Source organism: Euprymna scolopes, chromosome 34 (genome assembly GCF_053919585.1).
Source record: "Euprymna scolopes isolate OS-2025 chromosome 34, ASM5391958v1, whole genome shotgun sequence".
Lineage (NCBI taxonomy): Eukaryota > Metazoa > Mollusca > Cephalopoda > Sepiida > Sepiolidae > Euprymna > Euprymna scolopes.
In genome coordinates this window covers 31,445,422-31,465,421 of record NC_136515.1, presented here as the reverse complement: position 1 = coordinate 31,465,421, position 20,000 = coordinate 31,445,422, and the positions used below count along the sequence as shown (strand labels likewise).

Sequence of the window (20,000 nt, the reverse complement as noted above, 5' to 3'; positions counted from 1 at the left end):
TAGAAATGGCTTAAACAATTTTCTTTCTCAAAATTAATTTATTTGTGAAGTCGATTCTGGACATGGCTTAAATAGTTTACGATCTCAATATTAGATTAATGCATATATATTGTTGGTTTTCTATGAAAGTTTACTAGGCCAGTTTTTGTAGAAGGTGGTCTATATTTATTTGAATTTTTATGTAATCATCCGGGAATGATATGATGTTTGTAGTAATGGGTAGAAAGAAGCATGATTATGTTAATTTAAAATGTGCTCTTGAGTTTTCTTTTGGGGGTTGGGTTGGAGAAAATGTCCGTTTTGGGGTAAAAAAACTATGTGAAATTGTTTCATATATGTATTTAAATTACCCGTCTTAGTGTAGGTAAAATTATTTTAAATATGTGTAGTATCTGTTCCGGAAGATACTGCAATCAAAGACCATATGTGGGGTTGCCCCCCACATATCAGACCATTGCTCTTGTAGCAATAAGTTTTGGTCAATGTAGGGGAAACCCTTCATACCAATTGTCACTATCCAGTTCTCCCTCAAGGGAGCTGGTCCCCCTCTCTCCACATTAAAAAACAACCTTGTGCCTAATTTGCTCAGTGGGGAAGCAAATAAATACTGTCATTTGCCCAGCCTCTGTGGCCCAGGCACCAAAGATCAAAGTGTAGTATGTGCCTAATACAATTTTTTTTGCACGAGGCTGTGCTGTGCTGACGACAGTTTCTCGTGCCCAGAACATGCTGACAGCATTTTTTTGTCTTTATCTGTTCTCCCCACCTTGCGGAGGGGGATCCGAACTGATAATTTACGACCTTCCCACGAGGGAGAGTCAGAAGCACTTTCTCTCTTCCCTCCACTAACTTCCCACTCCCTTTCTCAGTTCTATCTCCCTCTTTTGACGCCTTTGGTGCCACTTCATTTTGGCGCCAAAATCGGATCCCCAAACTGGACGCTGTCTCCACATCACTTTTTGGTGATTTTCAAAATGGAACGAAGAGAAGAGAGTACAAAAATGGATACTCCAGTCTGGGGGCCACCAATATAAATATCCCCAGCCAGGAGGCTACCACAGAACAACTGCTCCTCAACAGGAGGAGCAAAAACACCAAAAAGCAACGAAGTGTACCGCCCGGACAATGAACCAAGGGACGCCCTCTGAGCGCCATCCCTTGGTTCATTGTCTGGGCGGAAAACTTACCAGCAGCTCCCCAAGAAGGCGACTCCTTCCAAAGGGGAGAAAAACCAATGTTGAATGGAGAATCCCGCTCTGGCAACAATAAAGAGGCAGTAGCCCCAAAAGACGATAAAGGGGACAATGCTCCCCCGGAGGGAGACTCCCTCAAAAGGGGAGCAAATTAAGAGAACTAAGGCGCATACCACCTAGACCTCAATAACACAAATGGGACAAAGGCTCCCAAGGAAAAGGGGACAATGCTCCCCAAGAGGCCAACTCCCCAAAAAGGGAGGCTGTTCCTGTAAGAAGCATCAAGCAAAGTGAGTCCGTCCCAAAGGAAACCGGAAAAAGAAATGCCCCCCCCCAAAAAAATAGCAGCACTTCCGCAAAGAAACAGCAAAAACAGTCCAACCCTACCAAAGATCCAACACTAACATGAGGGTCTGCGTGGGGGAAGATCGTAGAGAAGCAACTGTCCCCTCAAGAGTACAGAGACCTGTACTTGACCAAGTACAGGCAATACATAGAGGGGGCAGAAATTAAACTAATGCCAAGCGCCTAGGAAGCGATCAAAGGCCTGTCCCTCGTCATCTCCGATATACTGGAAAACCATCCCTGAGGATGAAAAAGGAAGACATGGCGAGGCTCTTACACAAACCTAACATTCCGGTACTATACCTGTACCAGGAGTTTCGCCATGTGGGACATCTGCCTACCCACCAAGGACGATGCGGAGAGACTCTCCCACCAAGAAATCAAGCATGGGAGAGTCAAACTAATGCCTGAATACCAGGGAAAGAGAAGGACTCTGGTGCAGGTATTCAACGTACCTATGCAAATACCAGCAGAACTCCAGTTTAGCAAGGTGGAAAAAGTAACCTCGGTATGGTTGAAAACCAGCACTCACTGGAGCAGTTATACAGTGGCCATAAAACTGAAGAGAGAGGGCTTTTTGGCGATACCAGCACAGCTAACGTTCAAGGAGGCAACTATGATGAATGTGGTGGAGGGTCGTCGCCCGCACTGCAGGTTCTGCCGAAAGCAGGGCCACATGGCCAAGAGCTGCTTCCAAAGGTCAATCCCGACCAGACTCAATCAGTACCTAAGGCAGCTCCAATCCCTGAGGCAGCCCCTACGGCCACCACTCACAGCGCCGAGGAAGTCCAGAACTATACAGGAGGCCAAGAAGGAGTTGAGCACGATGATCGGCCAGAAACAGAAGCCTATAACCCCATCTGCAACCGTCCCACCACCTACCCAACAATCGAGGTAGCAACAACAATGGCAGCTTCCACTCGAACATCTCCCACAGAAACAGGCGCAGTTACAACAGCCGAAGCAGCTACAACACCAACAACTGCTGAAGTAACTGAAGCAGCCGCAGCAACAACAGCGGCCACAACCGATGCTATGAAAACAGCTGATCCAACAACAACCGCTGCAGCAGCAAAAACAACAGCAGCCAAAGCAGCAACAGGAACGGCGACTAGAGGAGCAACTATAGGCAATGGTCCCCACACCAATTGAGACAGGGACCAAGCAGAGAAAAGACCGCTCCTCTGAGGATGAATCTGCCAGCGAGAGGTAGAAGAACTCAACTTCACCACTCCCCGGTTCATTCAAAATAAAGAAAAAGAAAAGAATCAAAGGGGAAGATAAGGTGATCCCCCCAACTCCAGCAAGCATTTCCACCCCAAACCACGCACTGCACCAAGAGACACCGCACAAACACCTGTGCCCCCACCAATGCAAACCGAGCCACCACCCCAGAAAGAAAAGAATGAACCCGGGAGGGGGAGAGACCCTCCAGCTTCTCCCACTCATGTACTTCAACAGGGACCCTCGCCCTCGAAACGAGGAAGGAACTGTGTTATGTAGACCCCTGTCTGTGGCAACAGATTTATCACACCGGCAGAGAAAAAATTTAAAACCTCTGCTGAATTGCCAAAAGATAGGGGAAAAAGATGTTAATGCTCCCTCTAATTTCCAGGACACTCCACTGCTAACAACTTTCGCCAGGCTTCCAGAGGCCTGCAAGACCAACTTGTGGACAATGCTGGATGTGGCCTTCGTTATAAAGATGGCCGGCCAGCTGAAAAAATGACGTCATCGCCGAGGTCCCAACAAGCAAGATATCTGGAACTCTTAGACTGTCAATAATGAACAGTAATTTTTACAGACAGCTTTATAAAACTTCAAAATTGGATTGAAATAAAGAAAGAACACGATGATTTATACTGAAACTCATCTAATATTAATAAAAAAATAATAAAACACAAGTTGTTTGTTTAAGTATTATAAGCAATTGAATATTTCGTTGTATTATAGATTTTAAAGATTAGAATGCGTTCTTTAATTACTTATAAATTACATTTTTAAAAAGTGAAGGAACACGATTTGTAGTAAACTTGAAGTTTATTTAATATAATTAAATGAAAATTATGCATGTAAGATTATGAATATTTGAAGCAGAACACAAGCAAAACATTTGAAATATTAAAATTAAACTATTTTTTTAATCAAATGAACAATATTTTTTAAATAAAAAATGAACAATATTTTTTAAATCAAAATGAATTTTTTTTTAATCAAAAGGAATATTTTTTAATCAAAATGAATATTTTTTTTTAAATCAAAATGAATATTTTTTAATCAAAATGAATAATATTTTTTTTTTAAATCAAAATGAATATTTTTTAATCAAAATGAACCACAATATTTTTAAATGCAAATGAACCACAATATTTTTTCAAAATCAAAAACAATATTTTTAATAAATTCATGAAATATTGCATAGTAAAAAAATAATAAACCTAAAGAAAAAATGTTTCTTATTTAAGATTATTTCACCACATAACAAAAATAACATGATAAATCATTTTTTTATATCCATATTTTCAGTTTGTTAAAATACGTGGGTTTGTATTACTGTAAACATAGATTCGAAAAAGTTGTCAAAAAACAAATATATAACAAATAAATGTTATTAAAGGCAAGATAAGTTACTTTTCTACCAAACTGGATATATTTTTTGTGTTTTTATTCAATGTAACATGTTTATTCAGCTCGAAAACCATACAGTGTTTACCGATGTATTGGAAAATTCAAGATGGCGTCTGACTCCCTCTTTAACATGGTAAGTTTGGGAAAAGGTGTTATAAATAAAAAACTGGTTAAAATACTGTTAAAAACTCGCTCAATATATGTTACCGTGACATAGCTTGACATATTTTTTCTAGTTTTTTTATTTATAACACCTTGTTTTTCGAGCTGAATAAACATGTTACATTGAATAAAAACACAAAAAATATATCTAGTTTGGTAGAAAAGTAACTTATCTTGCCTTTGATAACATTTATTTGTCATATATTTGTTTTTTGACAACTTTTTCGAATCTATGTGTACAGTAATACAAACCCGAAATGAACGCGCGTTTTTTTTTTTTTTTTTTTTTACTTTTAAGTTTCATTATATATATATATATATATATATATATATATATATATATATATATATAAATAAGTATTTTTAAATTTTATCTTTCTAGCTTTAAAAAAAAGTTTTAAAATGTTATCAGCCGGCATAATTTATTTTTAAATATTGAAAAGTTCAGGAAAATTAATTTTTGCTAGATTTTTTAAAACATGTGTCAACAGCTTAAAAAAATCGTCTCTTCAAAAGAGTCGATGTTGTCTCGCATTTTCATTAGTTTTGTATGCTGTAAAAAATTTTTTTTTAATATTAGCAATTTATTTGAAGCTTCTTTTGAATGGTAAAAAACTTAGGATGATAATATTGAATTAAATTATAGTTACATCGTGTTAAATACAGGGGGGAGCACGTTAAAACTTACTTTGCTGAATGGAGATATCCACGAGTGACTACCGGTGTTTACCGGTGTCAAGAAGCAACTAATGGACTACCCGTGATGACGTTAGCAGATTAAATTATTTTTGCCCACCGGCAATCTTGTCTTTTAAGACGGTCTTGATGCTGGAGGCCGATGAAGGGGCTGTTTCTGGAATGGAACTCATTAGGAAAATCGACCCTTCCCTGGATGAACTGTCAAAACAATGCAAAGGAAGGGTCCCATTCTTGGTTTACATATAGGGCCCTTAAATTGACTTTTCCTTTGGACGTTGGCAGCATCATGAGAGGTCAGAACAGGAAAAACCTGACCACCTTGAACATTGCGTACAACATCGGCGTCCTATCCTGGACTTCAAAGCGGAGTGTGACACACCTTAAGATAGGTACTATGGCTTTGAATTTGGCTAGTCTGAATGCGAGGGGCTTCAGATCATCGAGCCGGGTAGCTAGGAGTGGATGTGGCTGCAATTCAGGAGACACATTTCGTTTCTTCTGTGGACTGTCAGGTGCTGGTCCGAGATTTTGAAGTTTTCTCAGCATATGGCAGCCCGCTGAGGAAGGGAGTCTCCTTGCTGGTTAAACGTATCCTGTCCATTGTTCATAGAGATGCGGAGGGCAGGCTGGTCATGGCTGATGTTACTGTAAAAGATTCTGTGTTTCTGGTGATCGCGGTTCATGTGTCCATCGCTCGTGAGAGGGTCTCATTCTTCAGTCAGCTTAATGTGTTCATAGCTTGTCGAATGCAGGTGGTGCTAATGGGGGATTGGAACACCATCTTAGATCCCAAGATAGACAAGGTAGGCGATAAAGCTAGAGGGTCGAGGAGGTGCAAGACCAGCCTGGCTAGTCTGATGGCTAGATGCAGTCTGGTTGAGAGGTTTCAGGTCGAGTAGACTCCCTATCTTGTCCCATGTTTACTTGGCTAGGCCAGACAAACCATAAACTAATTATGGCTCGGCTGAAGCTGGGAAACAGACCTAAGTTAGCGGGGTACTGGAAGTTAAACACCCCACTTCTGGAGATACAAGATTTCCGAGATAAGTTAATAGAATTAATTAAAAAGGGACTAGTGGGGGTGGTTACCAGGAATAAGTGGTGGTGAAGTCTTAAAGCCAAGATCGGAAGCTTCTCCGTCAAGTATACCCAGATAAGGCCAAGACGAAGAAGCAGCTAGAGTAGAAACTAGCTCGAACTACTGGAGAGGGTGATAGAGTTACTCAGGAACTGGCTAAGCAGGACCTATGCGGGACTAGCAAGCGTTACGAAGGCCAAATAGTTAAAGTTAGGCTTAGAAAAATAGGCAATGAAGCAGTCAATTCTGACGCAGAAGTACGTCGTGAGGTTTCTAGGCATGGCTCGGACAAGTATACTGGCAAGGTGAAATATCTGGATAGACGCACCTTGGAATCGACTCGGGAGATCTACGAGGGGTTTAGGAGAACATTTCGAGGAGCGTTTTACGCCGCAGGATGATCGTCTTGTCCTTTAATTTAGTGACTATCTGGTCGCCTCTCCCTGGCTAAAGTGGCTAGTTACGAGGGCTGGTTGATGAAGAGAGAAGTTTTTACTTTGCTGAAGCAGGTCAGCTGTGACAGATCACCAGGTCTCGGTCTGCTATACAAACTGTATTTGAGGCTGTCACCCATGTTTCTGCCTCTTCTAACAGATGTGTTCAACCATTGGTTTGCTTATAAATCGATCCCGGGGCAAGTCACTAAGGAAGTGGTCACATTGCTGAGTGACAGACATGGTGGGGAAGAATTAGACTACAGGCCCATAACTCTGCAAAACACAGAGTTGAAGATTTGGGCCAAGATCCTGTTGAATCGGCTGCAGGTTGTTATCAGCAACTTGATCGAACCGGAGCAGAACTATGCTGTGAAGGGGAGATCGATTCAGAACAACTAGCACTGGATCTGCACGATCCTAGAGAGGGGGAAGACGACTCGGAAGCCGCGCTGATCAATTTAGATCAGTCCAAGGCTTTCGATAGGGTCGACCATTGCTTCCTGACATCTGCCTTAGAGGCCGCCGGTTTTAACCCGCACTTCTGCAAGTGGATCATCATGATGTATCGACAGCCCACAGCTGTTGTGCAAGTCAATGGAAAGTGCTTGAAACCCTTTATTATCTCTCAGTTGGTTCGTCAGGGTTGTCTGCTGTCACCCCTGCTCTACGTCCTGACATTAGAGCCGCTGCTCTGCAAGTTGAGATGTGGGGAGGCAAATTCAGCCCTGTGCAAAACATCTCTATCTGGCAGCTCACCGATAACGTCACTGATGACGTCATGGTCTTTGAGTTGATCTTCTAAGATATTGAGATTGTGTCAAAGGCGCTTGCTCAGTATGAAAGAATTACAGGAGCCAAGGTAAACTGCAGCAAATCGGTCGGACTGCGGTTGGGCGTCTAGAGTGGTAACGCAAACCTCCTGGCGCCCTTCAGCTGGACATATAACCCAGTTCAGATCCTCGGCGAGTGGTTCGGACTGGGTCTCCAGCTCAACAAAAATTGGTTGGAGATATGGTCAAAAATGGAGGCTACGGTCAACTTGTGGGTTTCTAAGAAACTTTCCTTAAAGGGTAGAGCTGGGGTGTGCGCCATGTACATCTTTCCTCTCATCCTTTATCGACTGGCCGTATTTCCCCTGCCTGCACAACACCTAAAAACTCTCGTCAAACTCTTGTCCTCACTCTTTTAGGACAGAGGAAGACACTAGGTGAGCAAAGAAGTCTGTATTAAATGTCCATGCTTGGGAATGCTGGACTTGAAGTGTCATTGAGACGCTGAAAGGCTGATCTTCCTGAGCCACTATATGCAAGATGGTCAACCATGGCACCCCACGGTTACTGCCGCGTCTCCCGATCTCGTTATCAACTCCTGTCAAGAGCTGTCGCAGACAGCGGGGAGAATCTGCCTTCCTAAGAGTTCTGAGCCATGCTAAAACGACTACCAAGGTCCAGTGACCTTGTGACTGCAACCCATAGGGAACTCAACAGGGCTCTAGTGAAGGGGGCCCGCTGACTATGCTATGCGTGCATTTGGGTTGGCAGCAATGTGAGATTTGCTCTGCGTGGAGTTGAGCGCCGGGTTTGAGTCATCTGAACAATTCGAAGTTCTCTCTGACCTAGCAATTGGCCCCAAATGCACTTCCACTGAACAGTATACAAAGCAGTTCCGATTTTTTTGGAGTCACCTGCTTGTCCCCATGTTTGAACAACTGCTGTAGAAACGACTGATCAGGCTTCCTTCGATAGCCGCAAACTCCGCCGTTACTGGTCATATTATCAGCAAGGTAACGGCTGGCATCGATCCCAAGCATCCTCATCCAATTACTATATCCAATGTCATTGACCGAGAAAGACAAATGGTCTATATTACAATCCTCGCCGTGGCGAGAATGGTGATTTAGATGTTGCAACTGCAAGGTGGCTGGGGTGGGGTGTTGTCTTTTTCTGATCAGGAGCAGATCGCTTTCTATAAACACCAACTACGGGTGAAGATCAGATGGGATAGAAGAAGGCTGCATTGCGCGGTATTTGACAGAAGATGGATACATGTAGCAAGTCTGTGTGTACGAAAAGGAGCCAACTTTGAATACGTGTTCCCTGCCTAGGTGTGGAACGTGCAGTTCTGTCAAATGTAACAACCATTAGCATCTTAGTTAACCAAGTGAGTGCTCCATCTTTCCCCGACTAGGAAGCCTCCAAGATCCCTACCCTCTCCTATCTGCAATTTTTCTTTTCACTCTTCCCTCTAAATTTCATCCATCTTGAAGAGAAAGAATCAATTATAACACCCCCCCCCAAACACACCTATTTTTTTTTTTCTCCATTTCATCCTATCTAGAGGATATCCCCACTTAGAGACTGTCCCCAAGAGCTCAGGCTCCTTTACAAACCAAAGTGGAATGGGGTTAGGAGGGTCCTACTAACCACTGTTGTATTTTTTCTTCCCCCACCCTTGACACAAATGAATTATTGTATCATTATTGTTATTTTTTTGTTTTTACACGCTAATAAAAAATGTCTTTAACTAAGTAGGACGTGCCCCAAAAGGGTGAATGTGGTATTATGGTGGAAGAAGAGAAACTTGTTTAGTTCTGGAGTGACAAGGATAACCAACGACACCCACTCCCCCCCCCCATTTAAGTTGGCCCTATGCCTAAGTTTTTTGTTCATGTTGAACTTTTTAGCCTGAATAAAAGATTTAATATCTCAAAGTGTATTATCTGTTTCAGCAGATGCTGCACTAAAAGACCATTGCCCTTGTGGCAATAAGTTTCTGCTCCATGTAGGGGCAACTCTATATACCAAGAGACAGCACTACCAGCTCCCTTCCCCTCCTCTCGGGGGAGTGGGACCCCTTTCCCTCTCTCCACATTAAAAAATGGCCTTGTGTCTAATTTGCTCAATGGGGAAGCAAATAAATACCATCATTCATCAACCTTCTAGGCTGGGACGGAAAACTTGGACACTGCCAGAGCTCCCCTTTTCGGGGGGGGGGCTGGTTTTCCCCAACATCGTAGGGAAACAAATAAATAAAATGGCAGAAAGCGAGAAGCTTAACTGGCCTGCAGCCAGACGTTCATTTCTGCGCCTCCATGAACTCCTTCACTTCACAATGCATTTCTGCAAGTCAAGTTTTTGATTGACATTGCTAAATTGAACGCTTTTCACTTCCTTTCATGTCATAGTGTAAGATGTCAGGTTTTCTTTCACTTTCTTTTCCTATGTGTCACGGGTTTGAGCCCGCATGCCTACTACCACTTTTGGGGGGAGGGTGCTCCAAATACCCGGGCAATACAGAGTATTCCTTAAAGATTCTGTTACAGATTGAATTTGATTTTAATAAAAAAAATTTTTTTTAATAAACAAACAAAAACAATTCTGCACTTGTTTGGTAATTAAACCATTAAACTTTAAATTTCCTATCAACAGTGCTTCTAATACAGTAGACTTATCATTTACCACAAATATTTTCCAGAAGAAATAAGCAAAAATCATATACACCAGTTAAACAGGCATCTTTTACCTACATATCAATAATTTGCAACACTCTAAACAAACTAGGAATTCCAATACAAACCAAATCACAAACTATAAAACAAACATTAAAACCAATAAAATATCTCCAAAAACAAAATCTCCAAAGCAGGCATGTACACTGTTCTGTGCCAAAATTGCCATCATATATATGTTGGTGAAACTCAATGTAGATTAGAGAAAAGGCTCAATGAACATAAAATAGATTTAAAAAATAGCAATCCTCTGAATGCAGTATTTTCTCATTCATTACAACATACTTTTGACCTCAAACAAGTAAAAATAGTTAAATTTATTTCAAATATCCATGACAGAGACTTATTGCAAATTCCAGCACAATTTAATTGGCGGTTTCTCTAGTTTATTGCCATTAATAAGTAAACATTAAAAGTACATAATTTAATTTTAGACACAGGTTAATTCTCACACCATAGAAAACACCAGGTATAATAATACACAATCAGATATTAAAATTAACAAAAATACACTCATTTCATTTCAGTTACACATCCACATTTGAATTATAACTGCTACATTCCAAAAGGGATATAAATTACATCATATATATAAATAAATCATATATATATAAAGTAAATATATATGATCATATATGTATAAAGTAAATATATATGGTCATATATATACATTTTGTTGTTTTTAACGCTTTTTGTACATTGTAAGAAAAGCGTTAGAAAGTTTTGGCTTGGTATTGTTTGGAAATAAAATTTGAAAAACTTGAAAATAATCTTTTTACAATTTTAACAATTATCTAAAAAGAAAAAAAATCAACTTGTAATGCTAATTAGATTTTATTGGACCCAATCTATAGCAATGATTTAAGTTATAAAAAAACAAAAAAAACAAACAAAAAAAACCCCCCCAAAAAAACAGGGAATCGAAACCAAAACACTTAGCTTACGAGTTACTTTTTCCTTTTCCGTTAATGCTTGAGCTATGAAAACATGTTTGCTGCAAGGCTAAAAATGAAAACATGAACCAATAGCTATTACATTACGCATTCATATTCGTAATGCTGTCGTTCGTCCTTTACTTGGCAGATTCCATTTGTTTTCTTTTTTTTTTTTAAATTTTCACACTTTTGCACTGATTTCCCGGCTAAAACCTAAATATAAAGTACTGCATGAGTTCGAATACCGTATATATTAAGTTTCATGTCTGTAGACCAAAACCTGCCAAAGGAGTTTGGTAGGTAAAATGTTTTAAACAAATATACATATGCATACAGAAATATATATATATATATATATATATATATATATATACAAACATTTTTACGCAAATATTATGCAAGTATAAATCATGTAGAATATCTGCATGAATATAATTACATGTAATAGTTAACTAAAGATGATCATACCATAAGAAAACTGAAAAAACTAATATAGAATTAATTAAAATGAATGTTTAAAAGAATATGCAGATGAATGCAATTCTACGGCCATATATAACAAAGTTGGATTTTCTTTTTAAATAAATAGAAAAAAAAAGGGGCTTTTAATATGAATATCAATACACATGAAAAAAATTACAGGAGTGTGTGTTTGTATATATATATATATATATATATATATATATATATATATATATATATATTTGACAATTAAGCTACACAGAATATGCCGCGTTTCATTCTCATGAGCTTATGCCGTAAATGATTAAGTTCTCTCCGATTCTCTCTTCTCTGATCTTGATCACATGGTACAATGAGGAAAGAGGTGAATTTTAATGCGTCTAAAACCAAGCTTCTATTTTTACATTATCAACACTGATTCCCGTCTGGCATCAATGGCTTTCGTCTTCGGGAGGCTCTATGTTTTAACAGGCTTCTAGGTCTGACCTTTACTCATGATCTGAGATGGAACGCATCAAATCCATTGCCAAGGTCGCTCGAAAAATGGTGGGGTTGTTCTACTGCATCTACTGATGCAATTCTCTACGTGTATAAGAGTCAAGTATGTCCACGGATGGATTATGTTGCCATATCTGGGCAGGAGCTGCTAAACACAGCTAATAATGCCTTGACAGAGTTCAAAATAAGTCCTCAGACATACCTCTCCATCGTACAGTATATCGATACCCTATGGCTGACTGGGATAGCTTCCATACATTTATGTCAGATCTACCTTTACATTCCATGTTTAAAAAGGATGTGTCCTCTATAGTATCAGACCTGAGAGAATGGTTAATTGTATGTATAGACAGTTTCATACCCTCAAAAAAGTTCCAGCAAAAACCTAACAGCCAGCCATGGTTCTCTCCAGAATGTGCTGCTGCCATTGCGCACAGAAATCACTTTTTCCACTGCTTCCAACGTAATAGATGTATAGAAACTAAAGCCGCTTTCAGGACTGCCAGCAACCATTGTAAGAAAGTAATAAAGAACGCAAGAGAGTTGTATGCTCAGTCTGTCAAGTCCAAAGTAGCTTAGCAGCGGCTTGGTTCCCACCAGTTTTGGCAAATAGCAAACAGACTCCTGAACAGAAGCATGTGCTCTATCCCAACTATCATCAATGGACCCGAGGTAATCTCGCCGGCATCAGGCAAAGCCAAACTCTTTGCCAAGAACTTTGCAGCTAATTCTAGCCTTTGCGACCAAGGCCGCCAACCCCCAATATTTCCTCCTGTATCAGAAAACACGCTATGTGATATGCATATATCTGTATGTGACGTTGCCAAGCTAATCAAAAACCTTGATTCCAGTAAAGCAACCGGCCCTGACGGTATTCCAATTATAGTAATCAAAAAAACTTCAACCAGAGCTAGCGCCCATACTTACAAAACTGTTTAAACGTTGTCTTAAGGAGAATTGCTTCTCATCACCCTGGAAAATCTCATCAGTATGCCCTGTATTTAAGAATTGAGGTGATCGCTCATCCCCCTCTCAGTACAGGCCAATAAGTCTCCTGTGCGTCATGCAGGAATCTGTTAAATAGAAAAGTAATCAACCATCTCAGAAACGATAACCTTCTTAGTGACATGCAATATGGTTTCTGTTCTGCTAGATCTACAGCAGATGTGCTTACAGTTATATCTCATAGGATTAGCAAATCTTTCTAGGGCAATTGCTCTTGACATATCAAAGGCCTTTGTATAGCGTATGGCATAAAGGTTTACTTCACAAGATCTCCAGCTATGGTATAGCTGAAAATGCCTTAATTATTAAATCATTTCTCTCTAATAGTTTCATAAGAGTAGTAGTTGATGGGCAAAAATCAGAAGTTCACATTATTAATGCTGGTGTCCCTCAGGGGTCCATCCTGGGCCCAACTTTTTTCCTAATCTACATTAATGATCTTCCAAATCATATCCTTACATCATTTGTAGACATTTATGCTGATGACACTACCATCTATGGTAGCACATCTAAGACCGTAAACGACCAAGTTCTGATTCTCTCTCATCTGATCTTGAGCAAGTGGTACAATGGGGAAAGGAGTAGCTGGTTACTTTTAATGCATCTAAAACCAAGCTTCTCTCTTTACATCATCAGTATTCTGATCCCTATCTGCCATCAATTGAAATGAATGGCTCTCATCTTGGGGAGGCTTCAAGTTTTGACAAGCTTCTGGGCTTGACCTTTACTCCTGATCTGAAATGGAACACGTACATCAAATCTGTGGCCAAGGCTGTTGGAAAAATGGTGGGATCCTCCTATCAATCAAGTAGATATCTCACTACTGATGCAATTCTCTATCTATATAAGAGCCAGGTACATCTAAGGATGGAATAGTGTTGCCACATCTGGGCAGGAGCTGCTAGAAAGGACTTGTCTTTCCTTGATAGAGTTCAAAATAGACTTCCTAGCCTTGTAGAAGATGGTCCTTTTCTCCGCTGCAACCTCTATCTCACAGAAGAGATGTTGCAAGTTTGTCTCTGCTTCATTGTTATTTTCATGGAAAGTGTTGGACGGAGCTTCAATCTATGGTACCCCCTCACCAAACTTTCACAAGAAACACTCGTCTAGCTGAAAACACTATCAATAATCCCCCCACTCTTTATCTGTGCCTAAACCTAAACGTAGATTCCATGAAAAAAGCTTCTTTCATAGAACTGCATGCCTGTGGAATTGTCTTCCGTTTTCCTGCTTTCTGAGATTTTCCAGCGTGACGGGAAGCAATTCTCCTTAAGACAACGTTTAAACAGTTTTGTAAGGATGGGCGCTTGTTCTGATTGAAGTCTTTTGAGTACTATTATTGGAATACCGTTAGGGCCAGTGGCTTTACTGGAATCAAGGTTTTTGATTAGCTTGGCAACATCACGTACAGATATTTGCATATATATATATATATATATATACAGGGTGGTCAAAAAGTCAGGTAACATGTTAAAGGTAGAAAAAACAATATGATCCATTATAATCTCTATTCGTTTAATATTATTTGTTTAAATATTTGAGTGTAATATATAAACTTTAATTTTAAATCTATGTGTTGTGTCATTTATATTCTTCTTTCTTTCAGAATAGAGATTATAATGGATCATATTGTTTTTTCTACCTTTAACATGTTACCTGACTTTTTGACCACCCTGTAGATATAATATATATATATATATATATATATATATATATATATATAAAAATGTAACTCTTGGTTCGTTCGCAATTAATAGACTAAAAATTGGTATAATATGTTTACTATATCCATGTGTGTTTTTATATATTTCTTTTTAATTATAACATTATACTTAATTTTTCTATGATAAATAGGTCGTTTTCTTTGTACCGATAGGCTATTTTTTTTTTTATTTAGGGACAATTATTTATTACCGCTTCCTGTCACGTGACCAGTGTTTCTAATTTAGCTGTTTTCCTGCTAGATCCGGAGATTTCGTTTGCAATCTAGCGGGAAATTCTAGAAAATCTGGAGATATTTCGCACCCACACACCCGCAATTTTAGATTACAAAATAAAGAAAAGTGCTTGAAAATACTTTAAAACATAAAATAAACTCATTCATGTAAGTAAAAAAAAAAGTAGCATTTATTACCTTTGGTAACAATTATTTGATTATTTGTTTTGTTTTTCACCTTTTTTTCGGCTAACTATTCTTAACTCTTGCTATAAAATCGATTTTTCCAAGTACATTTTAGGTGGGGGGGTGGGCATTCGGGCATTCCAACCTCCGAAGTTTAGTTTAAAATACGAAATTTAGAAGTATTTAGTCGAAAATTGTAAAAGCAAGAAACAACAGCAAAAAAAAAAAAAAAAAAAATTATACCAATACAGTCGAATTTAATTATCTACCAACCTAAATACTTTTAACATGCTAAAACAAAGTTTTTTTTTATTTTTTTTTTATTTTTCTAATTTCAAAATATGTTGCACCATTATTGTGATGTTTAATTTGCAGTATATTTCAATTTAACTTTTATTATAAAAAGTTAAAAGTTTATGATTTGTTTCCTGCAAAAAAAAAAATATGGAGTTTTTTTTGGGGGGGAGGGGGGAATTAGCGATTTTTGAAAATTTCAGATGATAAAAGTTAAAAATCTAGCGATTTTCTGCACATTTCTTTCTCCTGATCTCGCAGGTTTTTTTTTTTTTAAATCTCAGTTGCCAACACTGCATCACTAAAAAAAACACAACAGGCTTAATGTAAACAGAATGTGTTTACAATATCGGTAAATTTTCAATGAGTTTAATCACATGATCATTGATAAATTAACCACACATGGTCGCTTTCCTATTAAATATTCATCGAAAAATGAATGCCGACGCTCAAAGTGTCTAAACATTTTGACCCCTCCCTTTACTTAAAAATTCACCAAAAATCAGGAAATTAACCAATTTTAATGAAAATTGCAGTATTTATCAAATATTGATCGCAGAATATAATGAACTAATTATTTTTTACTTAACTCTTAATGAAAATGTTTTATTTTGTTTAAACAAACAATATCTTTACTAAAGTTATGGTTTTCAGTAGTAAATAAAAAATGCAAGAATTTATTTTTGCTTTTTTTATATAAATAAAGCATCGTAATTTGTAACAATAAAAAATAATTTTTACAGTAACATTATGAAAAAAGCCCCTAAAGTCCGTATTAATGAATTCGATATAACTCGAAGAAAAATGAATTCTCGCATACTATTCAGGAAATTAAAGATTCAATTAGATTCCTATTTCAGTCACCTAAATTATTTAGGGTGAAATGAGTTTAGGAATTTATAGCCAAACCTAAATATTTTTTTTTTTTAAGGAAAAAAAAAAAAAAAAAAAAAAAAAAAAAAATAGCATTAATACAGTAAGTTAGGTAAAATGTGCATAGAATGCTCTGCTTCACGGTTGTTGTAAAAATGGAACGGAAATTTGAATTTCGTTCCCTTTTAAATTCGGTACATTTTTACATTACGTCCAACTCATCGTTCACATTCGACACATCGACTTTTATAGCTTTTCGGGTGTGCTGGCAAGGTTATAATATATATATATATATATATATATATATATATATATATATATATAATATATATGGCTTATTCCATGTCAAATCGACAGGGGTAAAACCATGTCCGACACGGATTTTTTTTCAAATTTGCTACACTTATAGATCTCCATAATAGGAATTGAATGGCACCTGTTACACATCTCAAGGTCAGGGGATTTCTGAGATATGACCTTGACCTTTTTAAAAAATGTGAATTTTTATGGAAAAGTGACCAACTTTAAAAGACAATATCTCTGTTATTTATGGGCCTACAAAGTTCATTCATATATCATTCTAAAGTACTTGGATAGATCTACCATTTTATTTTCGGATATTTTTTTCAAAATCAAATTTTTAAAAGTTGGCCTTGACCTTGACCTTTAACCTTAATTATCTCAAAAAACGTTATTTGAATTTTTTTCAAATTTTGAAAGAAGATGCGTCTATCTTATGACAGTATATATTTCAAATTTCATGATGGGTTTTGAACTGGAACCATTCCTACAAGCGTTTTAAAGAAGTGGGCTAAATTCAAAATGGCGGAATGTAGTATCTGCTACTTCATATAAAAACATTTTGGTATTTCACAATATGGTCATGTTTGATATCTTTGTAAAGCTAATTTAATGCTGATTAATATATACATAAAACCATGGTCACAAAATCCATATAAAAACACTTATGTTGATGAAACTGAATTTTCTTCAATTTTTTTTTTAAGCAACACAGATTTTTATGGAAAATATAATAAAAAATAATTTTTAAAGGCGTTAAGGATTTATTAAATTATAACATAAAACATATGTGATCTCAATGGTGAACCATTTTTTTTTTCGATGATTTATATTCTAAATCCACAAAAAGGCAATGTATGTTATTTATGGGTACTTTTCAATGAAAAACTTTAAAAATGAATGTTCTAAAAAAATTCTTGACATGTTGAATTTTATGCAAATTCTGGTTGTCAAGTCAAACTGTTTTATAATGATTTTCATACTTTTCTTGTACAACACGGATTTTGATACAGAAAATGATGTTATAGAGAATTCTAAAAAGTGTGTTGAGATCTAATTTGTTTATAGCATAAGCAACATTTGATGTCGATGGTAAACAGTTTATTTGACATTTGACATCCACAAGAAATCAATCTGTGTACATTGCAATATATTACAGAATGAAAATTCTGTTTTACTGAAACATTTTTTATAATAATGAACGTTAAAGTATTTATTTAGATTTTTCTTTCAAAATCCTTCTTTCTAAAATATTTGATGCCTTTTTCATTTCATTTTTTGAAAGTTTATAAGATATCCCTGTTTCAGTTATTGGATCAACTGAGCTAAGAATATCAGAATATTTCAAAATTGATATATTTGGATGTGATGGATAATAGAAAGATGGAGAGGGTCCATTTGGTTGTAAAAATGTTAATTTCTCCGTTCCATTATCTGGACATTTTTCAAGTACACATCCTGACCACCAATTCCTCCCATGAAGTGCTGTCACAAATCTGTTAATGTCTTCGGACTCCATATTGTTTCTTTTTGTGATTCAAACTATTCTTCCTTTATTTTGTAAACTTGAAACTGTTTTTACTTCCACTTCTCTTTGAGAGACAGGAATGAAAGTATGTAATTTTCATGTTCCTATAATCGAAGAGGAATTGTTAAATCTATCTTCTAAGATGTTTGCTTCCTCTCTCCATTCTGCAGTTGAGGAATATAAGAAATGTATTCCAGATATATTTTTTCTTGCATAAAAATACAGTTGTCTTGGCGTCATTATTTGTTCATTATAGGGTCGCTGCAGGCTAGCTTTTGCTGCTAACCTTTTAACAGTGCCACCTAACCCATCACATGGTCCTTTCCCATGAGAAGTAGCAAAAAAGTGCCACTCTGCATCAATACCAAAATCAGATTTATGATGACACAGATTTATAAAGTTTTTAAAATTTTTGTAGTGTGTAACAGCCCCATCAGAGAAATATATCATTTTTTGGAGATCAAAATCAAGAACTTCTTTTAATTATTCTATACACTTTCTTTGAAACAAATGGACAGCTATTGTATCATGCTTGAGACAATCAGATATTATTACAAAATTAATATGCTCAAGGTCAATTCCATTTCGATAGTAGCAGATGAATGGATGCAATGTAGCTTGATCATTATTCCAATGGAATCCTTGAGCCGCATCTTGCAAAACAAATGAATAATTCTCTGAGAAATCTGCTATTGCTAAGACTTCGCCAACCCTCAAAGAACCTTTACTATCAGAAAAAATTTTGATTGTGCTTTGGCAATGAAATTATGCTTCTTTAATGTTTGAAGGCCCGCATGGAAAGTTTCAATGAATTCGTCTGTGGATTGTGATAGAGTTTGTAGAATGGTTCTATCAGTTGATAACCACTATTTATATACAAAATCATCAACTGAATTTTTGTGAAAAATTTCAATATATAAAACAAAATCATCCATCAGTTTGTTGCAAGTTGAGCAGTCACCCAAGTAACAATTTGTCGATGCTTCATTGCATGTAACAGCAAGTATGCATTGGTGGTAATCTGTCAAATAATAACTTTCTCCTTCAGTCAGTTTAGCAAGATGTCACTCCTTTCACTACAATCATCAACTTCATATTCTGATGAACTGTGCAAATGCAGACAGTATGGGTCCCAGCACCACCTGCAAGTCTAAGCTCAGCGAATTTAGAGAAGCTTATTTTCTCTTGGTTCTTTAATTTGAATAATTCAAATGACTCTTTCAAATTACAGAGAATGAGATATTTTTGTTCCTGAACCCGTTTCCCATCCTTTAAAACAGTCTTGTAATCATTTTTCCCAGGCATTACTCTACTGACCTCTTCACTTTTATAAAACTGCTTTACCTTATTACTTATCTCTTGTGGGAATCTAGTTTTTCGTATATTTGGCAACGCTAAAATTCCTTCCTCATTCACAAGTTTTTTTGCTTGTCTCGCCATGTACATTGCAGTGCCAAATTCTGTTTGTATGTAAAATTATGAAATTATCAATAAATGGTTAATTTTCTTTTTAATATTCATTCAAAAAGTCAAGCCAATATAAGTAAATAAATAGAAAGAATGTTATCAGAGCATACTTTAGCCTTCATAAAGGAGTGACAAATAAACAAATAAGCTGGGTCACAGTTGAACTCAATGCTCAAGGAGTACCAAAAAAATGTAGAACAACACTTTTGTTTAAGAGAATATTGCTGAAGACTTATTTAAAAAAGATGATAATAATAATAATAATAATAATAATAATTAGTAGTAGTAGTTTTATATAGTAAATAAGTAAGTAGTAGTTTTATATAGTAAAACTTATATTCTACATTTACATGAAAATATAACTTACATGTATATGATGCCTAGCAAAATTTCAATCTTGAATTTATGAGTCTTATCTGTTCCAAGATGTAGAATATTGCTAGGGTGAACTAGCTGATCCAATGGG

The 20,000-nt window shown here is 37.0% G+C and overlaps 1 protein-coding gene across 16 annotated transcripts in view; it reads right to left on the bottom strand.

The window, feature by feature from the left end:
- LOC145259156 (MBT domain-containing protein 1-like) overlaps nucleotides 1-20,000 on the bottom strand; it is a 498,271-nt gene that overhangs the window by 288,912 nt on the left and 189,359 nt on the right. For 2 of the 16 annotated variants that reach the window (XM_080116880.1, XM_080116883.1), the window contains exon 2: nucleotides 12,873-13,018. The exons of 13 other annotated variants lie outside the window; for them this stretch is intronic. The gene's annotated coding sequence lies outside the window, so the exon portion shown is untranslated. Of the gene's footprint in view, nucleotides 1-12,872; nucleotides 13,019-20,000 lie in introns of those variants that run through there. One more of the 16 variants, XM_080116876.1, reaches the window with a different exon arrangement.